We start from the raw sequence: 12,288 nt of genomic DNA on the forward strand, positions 1-12,288 counted from the left end.
ATATTGCTGATTATGGTTTACAGTTTAAGATTAAGATTCCCAGAATATTCTAATTTTTTGAGATAGGATATTTGAGTTTTCTTAAGCTGTAAAACATGATCAGCAATATTAAAATAATAAAAGGCTTGTAATATTTCAGTTGATTTGTAATGAATCCAGAATGTATGACATTTTAGTTTTTTTAATTGCATTACAGAAAATAAAGGACTTTATCACAATATTCTCATTTTCTCCAGCCCTGTAGTTGAATATTTCTATATATTTTTTTACACACACGCCCATATAAATATTTATATAAATATACATATTTACTCCATACTATCTCTATATTAACTCCATATATATATATATATATATATATATATATATATATATATATATATATATATATATATATATATATATACATACATACATACATACATACATACATACACACACACACACACACACACACACACACACACACACACACACACACACATACATACACATATAATTAGCTGAAAGTTCACATTGCAGCAAAAACGACTAAATCTGACCTAAAAAAACCCGATATATCCAGCTGTTTTCAATGGGACTCCGGCCCGTTTCACGGTGCTAAATCAGAAATCTGATTTCCAGCGACTTGAGTCTGAACCGCCAGGTCGCATCTCATCCATCTTTCATGTCACTGTTATTTCATTAATGTCACATTTCTGCAGCGGCAGGATTTTATTTTCCTGGTGGTCATGTCCCAGTCCTTCACTCCTGGCTCCGGTTCCTCTGGTTCCTCTGATTCCTCTGATTCCTCCGTCTCACTCGTCTCTGTGCAGATGTTGAAGCCATCGTTGCTTTTCTTCTCCTCAGGTTTCTTCTTACTGTAATTGTGAAATGAATTGGCCCAAATCCACTGCGTAAAAACGTCAAACTGAAGTCATCCAGTTTGACTTAAGATTCATTTAAAAAACATATTGAACAACCACAATTAAAACTAAATATTTATCATTTATTTATTTATTTATTTATTTATTTATTCTTTATTTCATTCATTAAAAGAAAAAACTAAACAGTTCAATATAATTGCAACAAAAATCTCTTTCCTTGAATGAAAGGGAACAGAAAGAAGACTAAGCTTATTTTATCTGTCCCTTTCTCGTTAGAAATCAAATTTAAATTAAGGTAATAATAAAAAAAATTAGAAATTACGCAATTTAAAAAAAACAAACACTTTCCAATAAACGTAATTTAAAACAACAAAAAAAACGAACAAAAAAACAAAAACAAAACCACAACAAAGTTGTCGTATTCTTTGTCGATTCAAATAAAAAAATATGACAACGGTGCTAAAAAGAGAGAGAGAAAAAAAGAAAACCTTCTTATATGTGTGCAGACAAGGTTAAAAAAATAAAGTGTGTATGTAATATTCTAAATAAATCAGATCTTGGAAAAAAGAGACTCAGAATGTTCCTGTTTTATTTTGAAACCCGTGTCTTTGTGTTTCAGTTCTGTCTTTTATTCCCTGGTTCCCATCTGCCCTGATTGTCTGCACCTGTGTCTCGTTAACCTTCTGTATTTCTGGTCCTGTCTTTGCTCCCTGCTGCTCCGTGCTGTTTGATCCTCCATGTTTCCTGTCAGGTTTTTGTCTAAATTCTTGTGTTTTTGTTAACCCTGTTCTGCAGCGCTTTTGTTCGTTTTTACTTCATAAATGACTTGTTTTCTGACTCAACCACTCCCAACCACTTCGTGACACAAAAGTAATGATGGAAAAGACACGAGACTGAGCAAGAAGATGAACAAGAGTTATCTCCCCTCAAAGCAACTTGTCATAAGAAAAACCAACGTAACCTCTTACACATTTAATCAATGACGTCAGCAGCTTGTTAGCTTCTGAAAATCATCCCCATGATCAAAGAACTCGTGTCTAAACCAGATTTAGGAAAACTGATCCCAGCGTTTGTCTCCAGCCCTTATCAATAAGGACTGCATTGTTCATCAGGTTTATGAGGTTCCTGTGTTCTCCTGCCATCACCTTGAAATAAACCGGAATTTGAATATGGATTCATTAAAACTTTGACTACGTAAAGTTGCACAGTAATGTATACGTCATTGCGGCTGTAATTGTTTACCAATATATCCCCAATCAAATACTGTGATATTCCTGGGCCGTGACTCGTATACCAACATGTTTCTGTTGTTATGTTAGGTGATGGAAAGTGATTTCACTGTTGTAATCGATGAAGGTGAACCTCATCTCGTCGGGCTGCAGCTCATAATCATTTTCATTAATTTGTTGATTAGTTTCTCAGTTGATTGATTCTGAAATCTCAGAAAATTAACTCTGAGCCCAAAGTTTCTCCATCACAACGTCGTCCAAACAAACATGATGAAACAAGAACGGATGGAAGAAAAGTGGCTTTTTTTAACGTCGACATTTTAACATTTACGTTTAATTTGGGCATTTTTGACTTGAAACAGACAATAACTCTAATGACTCTAATGAATCACAAATGAAAGTTATTTGAACAGTATCTGTAAACTAAAGCTGTCAGATAAAGGGGGTCAAGAAAGAGACATTTATTTTTAAATGTGGCGGATTGGAAGCGTCAGGGTTGTGGAAGTCTGAGACCCCGATGTGGAGATTAGAGACGCGACTGATGAGACACGAGTCTGAACAACCGGAAGATAAAAACAAAGGAAATCAGACCTGAGCTTAACACAGACTTCCAAAAAAAGGAAAGAAAAGTAAGAAGCCAAGAAGAAGAAGTCAAGAAAACAAAACAGGAGTCTAAAAGCAAAAAGTCTCAGGAACATGAAGCGACTAATCGCAGTATCAACATCCTACGGAAGAGTATTAGGGCCAAAAAGAATATTTTAGAGGAGGAAGATTTTTTTTTTTCATAATGCACACAAGTCGAAATCTCGAGAAAAAAGTCGAAATGTCGAGATTAATGTTGAAGTACAATTTCGAGAAAAAAGTCGAAATGTATTTCAACTTTGTTCTCGAAATTTTGACTTTATTCTTGAAATTGTATTTCAACATTAATCTCGACATTTCGACTTTTTTCTCGAAGTGCACAATAAACAAAAATCTTCCCCTCTCAAATATTTTTTCTCCTGTATGGCCCTGATACTCTTCCGTAACATCCCAAATCAGCAGCATTGAGGAAGGATTTCTGAGGCACGGGTTCCAGGAAGCTTCGAGTTCATTTTGAGTAATAATTTTCAGACGTTACCAGCCACCACGGAGTTCGGCAGAACTACATAGCAACAGCTGCACCGTATCTCCAGGATGCTTCCTCTGGATCGACTTCCAGCATCTTTTCTCTGGTCTGACATTCTGACTCTTCTTCGTACGGAGGAGTATCAGGGCCATGCAGGAGAAAAAATATTTGAGAGGGGAAGATTTTTTTTTATTGTGTACTTCGAGATAAAAGTCAAAATGTCGAGATTACAGTTTTTCACAATTGTTTAAACACATTTATTGGAACATCAGACACAATGTGCACAACCTGAAACTCATTTTTCAGGTGGCTGAACCAATCCTGCTGAACTCCAAGCGCATTTACTGCTCTAGACTCAAATTCCCATTCCATACCACACATTTCTCACAACACTACACATAATTCCCAATACCCTGCACACTCTTCCTGAATTCCCTCTCTTGCTGATCACACAGAACACACAGTCAGTCACATTTCTAAACTCCAAAGGCTGTTGTGCAATATGCAATCAGCAATTTGCCATTGAATTCGTATTCATTGATGAAGCGGGGTTCAACCTTGTAAAAAGAAGGCGCCGAGGGAGGAATATCATCGGCCAGCGTGCCATCACAGAGGTCCCTGGCCAACGTGGAGGGAACATAACAATGTGTGCTGCCATCAATCACCACGGCGTCCTCCATCACCATGCCACCCTTGGCCCCTCCAACACTGCACTTCTTCTAGCATTCCTGGACCAGCTCTACAATATCATTGTCCAGCCAGACCAGATGGAGGACACAGAGGTGGTCAGGTTCGTTGTTATCTGGGACAATGTCAGTTTCCACCGGGCTACTCTGGTCCGTGAGTGGTTCAAGGTCCATCCAGAAGTTGATGTCCTATATCTCCCTCCATACTCTCCCTTCCTCAACCCAATTGAGGAGTTTTTCTCTGCCTGGAGATGGAAGGTATATGAGAGAAATCCTCAGACACGGATCCCACTGCTGCAGGCCATGGAGGACGCATGTGATGATGTCACTGCTGAGGCCTGTCAAGGCTTCATGCGGCGTTGTAGGAGATTGTTCCCCCGCTGCTTGGCCAGGGAGAACATCGACGTGGACGAGGTCCTGTGGCCAGCCAGGGATGAAAGGCAGGATGCAGCCTAATACTTTTGTTCTGTTTCTATTTTCTGTCAAGTTTTTTATCCACAGCTTGCTGTGATGTCCAGTGGACTGCACATTTTGAGTCCAAATACTGTACTGTAAAAATATTATTTGTTGCTACAGTAAAGAATTGTGTGTTTTCTATTTGAGTAGCCTATACATAAGAATACTATATGGTGATAAATTACATCCAACAGCTGAAGGTGAAACACTGAACATACAAATGCATGATTCTACTGAGGCATTCATTCATTCATTCATATAGTGTTTTCCATTCATACTATAGTGTCTTCCATTCTGCACATCAGTGTTCAGTGGGTGCTTAGAAACGTCTACTCAAATGATGTATGTGTTTGACATTTGAGAAGGAAATACCATTTAGTGAAGAGTTAACACTGTTTTGAAGGTAGAGTGTGCTTTTGCAAGAGAAGTGTAGGATTTTGCATTTTGTGTGTGAGTTTTTTAATTTTTGTTTAGAGTTTTGAGAAAGTGAGGTAGTCTATCAGGAAATGTGTTTAAACAATTGTGAAAAACTGTAATATTGAAATACAATTTTAAGAATAAAGTCGAAATTTCGTGAATAAAGTTGAAATACAATTTTGTGAATAAAGTGTAAATGTCTCCTCTGGTCCATCAAATCCAGTTAGCAGAGCGACTGACAGCTATGCAGCAGCAGCCGTAACTAACTAAATAACTAACTAACTAAATAACTAACTAACTAACTAACATCCTTGGAGTGTAACGTTAAGTTTACGTTTCTGAAGTTATGCAACTGCATATGTGTGATATGTGTTTCAAATCAATATCGTAACTTTATTCACAAAATTTTGACTTTTTTCTCAACATTTCGACTTTTTTCTCAAAATTGTACTTCAACATTAATCTCGAAATTTCGACTTTTTTCTCGAAGTGCATAATGAAAAAAAAATCTTCCTCCTCTAAAATATAATTTTTATTTTTCTCCTGCCTGGCCCTGATACTCTTATCGTACCGTATCTTCGACTCTGATCGAGCTCCTTTTCCTTGAGTTTCCTTGACTTTGCTCCTCGGTGTCCAAGGTACAGCCTACACTTATCTGACATGCAAACTCTAAAGCTATATTTAGTTATTTTTGGACATCTTTGATTATCCTTTAATGTACCTTTTATTTTTGTGAGGGCTGATGTCATGTTTCACGTCTTTGAATGTTGTTGCTTAAATGTCTGCTGAACAGAGTTTCTTTGTACAAAAATAGCCATATGCTGGCAGTTATGCTTTGTTACATTTTTAGAAAATAATAAATCAATTTGATAACTGTTAAATACCAACAACAACAACAGAAGAATGTGTCCTCGATCACATCAATATGTTTTATTTTTTAAAAGGCAAAAGATAAAATGCAGACATTTAGCACATCACAGATGTATTAAATGAATATGTCCCTTTCTAGTTTGTTTTGATGCATGCAAAGCGGTGCGCGCTCTGAAATAACCCGATGACATGGAAATGGAGAGGCCATCTGGAAACTGAAGGTTAATTCTGGGCCACGGCTCACTGAAAATATCTTTGAAAAGTCAAAAGAAGTCTGACTGAATAAGAAAGCTGTAGGGCACAGCCTTTTTACCTTCTACATCATCATCACATTCTCCAATTAATCTAGATTTATATTGAAGTAATCACTGACTAAGTGCTGATTGTAAGGACAAATTGGGAAATGGCTGAACTCGCCCTCGTCTGGAGGTACGGTATCTATCGCGGGAGGTGAAACCCACTCTGGTTCAAAGCTCAGTTCATTTTAATTCATTCATGCAGTAACTTCCACTTATGTGGGTTCAGGTCGTTGGGGGGAGTAGTTGCTCTCTGGACTCTGCTCTTCTGACTCCTTATGCAATATGTTCAAAACTCCACCGCCCGCCTCCTCCTAGGGTTTTTTTTTTCAAACATACACTCTTGCCCTTAAAGTTGGAATAATTTTGTTTTAGAAGCACTATCCCTTTTTGTTCCTCCCTTCCTTTGTTCCACCTTTTTGGGCTTTATGTTGATTAGATATTATGTCCATTTAAATATAAAATAAAATATAAATAGAGAACCCTAGGCCGGAGGGCAATGATGGACTTTGTTGTCTCATCTGACCTTCGGCTGCATGTCTTGGACACTCGGGTGAAGAGAGGGGCTGAGCTGTCAACTGATCACCACCTGGTGGTGAGTTGGATGCGCTGGCGGAGGAGGAAGTTGGACAGACCGGGCAGACCCAAACGGATTGTGAGGGTCTGTTGGGAACATCTGGCTGAGCCCTCTGTCAGGGACATCTTCAACTCCCACCTCCGGAAGAACTTCTCTCAGATCTCGGGGGAGGCGGGGGACATAAAGTCCGAGTGGACCATGCTCTCTGCCTCCATTGTCGACGCGGCGGCTCGAGGTTGTGGACGCAAGGTCTCCGGTGCCTGTCGTGGCGGCAATCCTAGAACCCGGTGGTGGACACCGGAAGTACAGGATGCCGTCAGACTGAAGAAGGAGTCCTACCGGGCTATGTTAGCCTGTGGGACTCCTGACGCAGTAGATGGGTACCGGCAGGCCAATGTCATATGTCGTAGGACTGTCTTGGTTGACACGCCTCTGCGACATTGCATGGAGGAAGGGGACAGTACCGCTGGAGTGGCAAACCGGGGTGGTGGTCCCTCTGTTTAAAAAGGGGGACTGGAGAGTGTGTTCCAACTCCCTCAGGCCTGGGTAGCTGGGGGTGGGACTCCACCTTCTGTGTGGGGTCTGTCCTGGTCTGTCCGGGTTGGGGGGGTCTCTGTGGCGATGCTCCTTGTGGTCATGGCCGGTGGAGCCTCTCGGTGTGGACGGCCACCCATAGGTAGTGTTTTCCTCACCTGGATCGTTAGTGCTAAGCCATGTCACCAGTCCACTTACTGTGTGTGTGTGTGTGTGTGTGTGTGTGGGCGTGTGAGTGTGTGCACATGTGTATGAGTGTGAGTGAGGGTGTGTGTATGTGTGGGGGGTGGGGGGTGGGGTCGTATGGGATGTTTTAAATTGTACTTTTGATTGTTATTTTATTTTTGTATGTAAATGAGTTGCACTTACACTGCATGAGTTGGTGCTATACAAATAAATAAAGTTTAAGTTTAAAGTTTAACTATAGGGGGATCACACTTCTCAGCCTCCCCAGGAAAGTCTACGCCAGGGTACTGGAGAGGAGAATACGGTCGATAGTTGAACCTCTGATTCAGGAGGAACAATGCAGTTTTCGTCCCGGTCGTGGAACACTGGACCAGCTCTATACCCTCCGCTGGGTGCTCGAGGGTTCATGGGAATTTGCCCAACCAGTCTACATGTGTTTTGTGGATCTGGAGAAGGCATTTGACCGTGTCCCTCGTGCCATTCTGTGGGGGGTGCTCGGTGAGTATGGAGTCCGGGGCCCTCTATTAAGGGCTGTCCGGTCTCTGTATGATCGGAGCAGGAGTCTGGTTCGCATTGCCGGCAGTAAGTCAGACTTGTTCCCGGTGCATGTTGGACTCCGGCAGGACTGCCCTTTGTCACCGGTCCTGTTCATAATTTTTATGGACAGGATTTCTAGGCGCAGCCAGGGGCCGGAGGGGATCCGGTTTGGGAACCTCAGGATTTCATCTCTGCTTTTTGCAGATGATGTTGTCCTGTTGGCTTCATCGGACCGGGACCTCCAGCATGTGCTGGGGCGGTTTGAGGTAGAGTGCGACGCGGCTGGGATGAGAATCAGCACCTACAAAACCGTGGCCATGGTTCTCCATCGGAAAAGGGTGGCGTGCCTTCTCCGGGTGGGTGGAGAGGTCCTGCCTCAGGTGGAGGAGTTCAAGTATCTCGGGGTCTTGTTCACGAGTGAGGGAACGATGGAGCGTGAGATTGACAGACGGATCGATGCAGCGTCCGCAGTTATGCGGTCAATGTACCTGACCGTCGTGGTGAAGAAAGAGCTGAGTCGAAAGGCGAAGCTCTCGATTTACCGGTCAATCTACGCCCCTACCCTGTGAACGAAAGGACAAGTTCGCGGATACAAGCGGCCGAGATGAGTTTCCTCCGCAGGGTGGCTGGACGCTCCCTTAGAGATGAGTTTCCTCCACAGGGCGGCTGGACGCTCCCTTAGAGATGAGTTTCCTCAGCAGGGTGGCTGGACGCTCCCTTAGAGATGAGTTTCCTCCACAGGGTGGCTGGACGCTCCCTTAGAGATAGGGTGAGGAGTTCGGTCACCCGGGAGGAACTCGGAGTCGAGCCGCTGCTCCTTCACATTGAGAGGAGTCAGCTGAGGTGGCTTGGGCATCTCTATTGGATCCTCCTGGACGCCTCCCTAGGGAGGTGTTCCAGGCATGTCCCTCCTCCCTAGGGAGGTGTTCCAGGCATGTCCCACCGGGAGGAGACCCCGGGGAAGACCCAGGACACGCTGGAGAGACTATGTCTCTCGGCTGGCCTGGGAACGCCTCGGACTCCCCCCGGAGGAGCTGGAGGAAGTGTCTGGGGTGAAGGAAGTCTGGGCATCTCTGCTGAGGCTGCTGCCCCCGCGACCCGGGAACGGATAAGCGGAAGAAGATGAGTGAGTGAGATAAATAGAGAAAAAGACATCAGTGCTATTAGGCCCCGTTTCCACGTGGCAAAAACGGTGGTGTTTTCATGTATTTTGGCCGTTCGTTTACACGAAAACGAAGCTCAAAGTCTCCAAAAACCATCATTTCTGATAATTTCTCCAGCCAAAGTGGAGATTTGCAAAAACTCCGTCTTAACGTTTGCTTGTAAACAGAGGGAAACAGACATTTAGTCTTCAGAACGTCACATTATGAGACAGAAACGTCACCAGCGTCATGTGTGCGACCTGTGTTTACATTTTGTTTGGCCACCGTCAATATTTTCTTGTATTTTACCTGTTTTATATTCTAAAGTCACACTTAAAAGTAACTCCACTTCTCTGTCACTCCAAACCAAAGACTCTCGTTCATCTTGGAAGTAACTAGAAGTTACTCGTGTCATTTGTTGATGTTTTTTCCAGGATTCTGATTGGCTAGCATGACTTTATCTTCTCGTTACACTGCCCCCTGTAGGTTTGGCTGCTCATAGCACCTTAACAGCTATTTATGCAGGTTCCTGGAAATTATCTGTTATTGTAAATACCTGGCTATGTGGAAACGTGGCCTTAGTGATGTTACATACCACAGATTTCCTTTCCGATCCAATATTGAAAAAACTTCAGGCTGGTATCGGTGATACCGATTCGATACCGATGTATTGTGCAAATACACCTAATTTGCCCGATAAATCTAAAAAAAACAAACAGATTTCTGACAAAGAGTATGATAAACAAAAATTAAAGCAGCGATGAACGGGCCCTCCACCCTTGTGCACGTTCAGGCTGCAGTGGAAGCTTGTATGACTTGATGTAGATTCTTCAGGCCTGGACATTTAGTGGATGAAACCACCCACGACTCTCTATATCAAACCATTCAAAAGTTATGGCAGAAAGTAGGAACTATCAGATATTGACCAATCAGATGAAGGGGCGGGGCTAATTTGCACCAATTATGTTCAAGGACTCAAAACCGAGTCCGATGACACCACCCACGACTCTTTATGTCAAACCATTCAAAATGTATGGCAGAAAGTAGGGACTATCAAATATGGACCAATCAGATGAAGGGGGGGCGCGCTTTTTGGCGTCTATCGTTGCTACAGTAAATGCTTTTGACTGAGAAAACTAATGCACATATTTGCAGGACCGAGACGCATATTTTGATGTATAACACACCTGGGTGCACGTTACGGTTCGGGTGAAGAAGCGGCCGAAGAAATGGCATAAATTGCGCCACGATTAATTAAAAAATGGCCGACTTCCTGTTTGGTTTCGGCCATGGTGCCAAGAGACATTTCTTTAAGTTGGGACATAATACAGGTGTGTACCGATTTTTGTGCATGTACGTCAAACCGTATTCTGGGGCTTGAGGCACAAAGTTTTCTAGGGGGCGCTGTTGAGCCATTAGGACACGCCCATTAATGCAAACCATTAAATATCAGATTTTTCGCCAGGACTGGCTTGCATGCAAAATTTGGTGACTTTTGGGGCACGTTTAGGGGCAAAAAGGCCCTCTGACCGCTTGTACGTTGTGGAAGTGGATACTTCCGATATCGGCGTGGGAGCCGTCCTCTCTCAGCGGGCCTGCTTCGGATCAGCTGCTGGCCATCATGCTGGCCCTCGAGGAGTGGCGCCATTGACTGGAGGGGACCCGACGACCGTTCCTGGTGTGGACCGATCACAAAAATTTGGAGTACATCTGGACCGCCAAGAGACTAAACTCCCGCCTCTTCTCCCTCTCCTATCGCCCCGGATCCTGGAATGTCAAGCCTGATGCTTTGTCACGGCAGTTCCTGGGGGAGTGTAGGGAAGAGGCCGACCCCATCCTCCCTTCCCCCCCGTGTGATTGCTTCCCTGACCTGGGAGGTCAAGGAGAGAGTGAGAGCTGCGGTAGAGAACCAACCTGGTTTCAGCGCCTGTCCCCCTAACCGTCTCTTTGTTCCTCCAGCTCTGAGATCAGATGTCCTCCAGTGGGCTCACGCCTCCAAGCTTTCCTGTCATCCTGGGATCCAGAGGACTTGCGATGTTCTGAATCAACGCATTCTGGTGGGCCACGCTGGAGGAGGACACTCGCGAGTACATCAATACCTGTCCTGTCTGCAACCAGAACAAGCCCTCTCATCAGTCCCCTGCTGGGCTTCTGCACCTGCTCCCGGTGCCTCGGGACTTTGTCACTGGTCTTCCCCCTTCTGGTGGTAACATTGTCATCCTCAGAGTTGTTGACCAGTTCAGCAAGATGGCACACTTCATTCCTCTTCCCAAACTCCCCTCTGCCAAGGAGACTTCTCAGCTGGTTCTGCTCCACATCTTCCGTCTCCATGGTCTTCCCATAGATGTGATCTCCGACCAGGGTCCGCAGTTCACCTCAATCTTCTGGCGGGAGTTCTGCGATCAGCTTGGGGCCTCCGCTAGCCTGTCATCTGGGTTTCACCTCCAATCCAATGGCCAAACGGAGCGCATGAACCAGGAAATGGAGACGGCACTACGCTGTATGGTGTCACGGAACCACTCTTCTTGGTTCCAGCAACTCCTGTGGGTCGAGTACGCCCACACCAGCTCAGCCACCAGTCTCTCCCCCTTTCAATGCTGCTACGGGTACCAACGCCCACTCTTCCCGGCACTTGAGGGAGAGATCACCTGCCCCTCTGTCCAGGCCTTCATCCGTCGCTGTCGCCGCACCTGGACCCAAGCTCGAGCAGCCCTTCTCCGAGCCTCGGAACGCTACTGCTTGTCGGCCAACCGGCGTCGCACTCAAGCGCCGACCTACCAGGTTGGCCAAAAGGTCTGGCTCTCCACCCGGGACCTCCCTCTCCAGGTGGAATCCAGGAAGTTGGCTCCCAGGTTGATCGGCCCTTTCCCCATCCTGAAGGTCATTAACCCCGGCGCAGTGAGACTTCAACTCCCCCGGACCATGCGCATCCACCCCACCTTCCATGTCTCTCGGGTCAAGCCAGTTTTGGGGAGCCCACTGATGCCCCCCACTCCTCCTCCACTGCCTCCTCGCCTCATCGATGGAGCACCAGCATACACTGGTCGTGGCTGGGGGCTCCAATACCTCGTCGACTGGGAAGGCTATGGTCCGGAGGAGAGGTCATGGGTCCCTGCTGGTCGCATCCTCTGCCCTCGGCTCAACGCAGATTTCCATCGGGAACACCCTGACCAACCCTCCAGGTCGACCTCCTCTGCTAGGGCTACTCGTCCTGGGCCATCGGGCCCTTCCATGCCGGTCGTCTCGGAGGTGGAGGGGGTCTCTTCCTCCTCCGAGGACTCATCCTCGGACAACGAGTATTCCTGCCTGCTCTTCGCTCCTGTTGAGAAATAAAGTGAACCAGACGACTACCACTTTGTGCTCTGTGCTCTGTGTGCTGCTTTT

This window comes from Cololabis saira, chromosome 13 (assembly GCF_033807715.1).
Source record: "Cololabis saira isolate AMF1-May2022 chromosome 13, fColSai1.1, whole genome shotgun sequence".
NCBI lineage: Eukaryota > Metazoa > Chordata > Actinopteri > Beloniformes > Belonidae > Cololabis > Cololabis saira.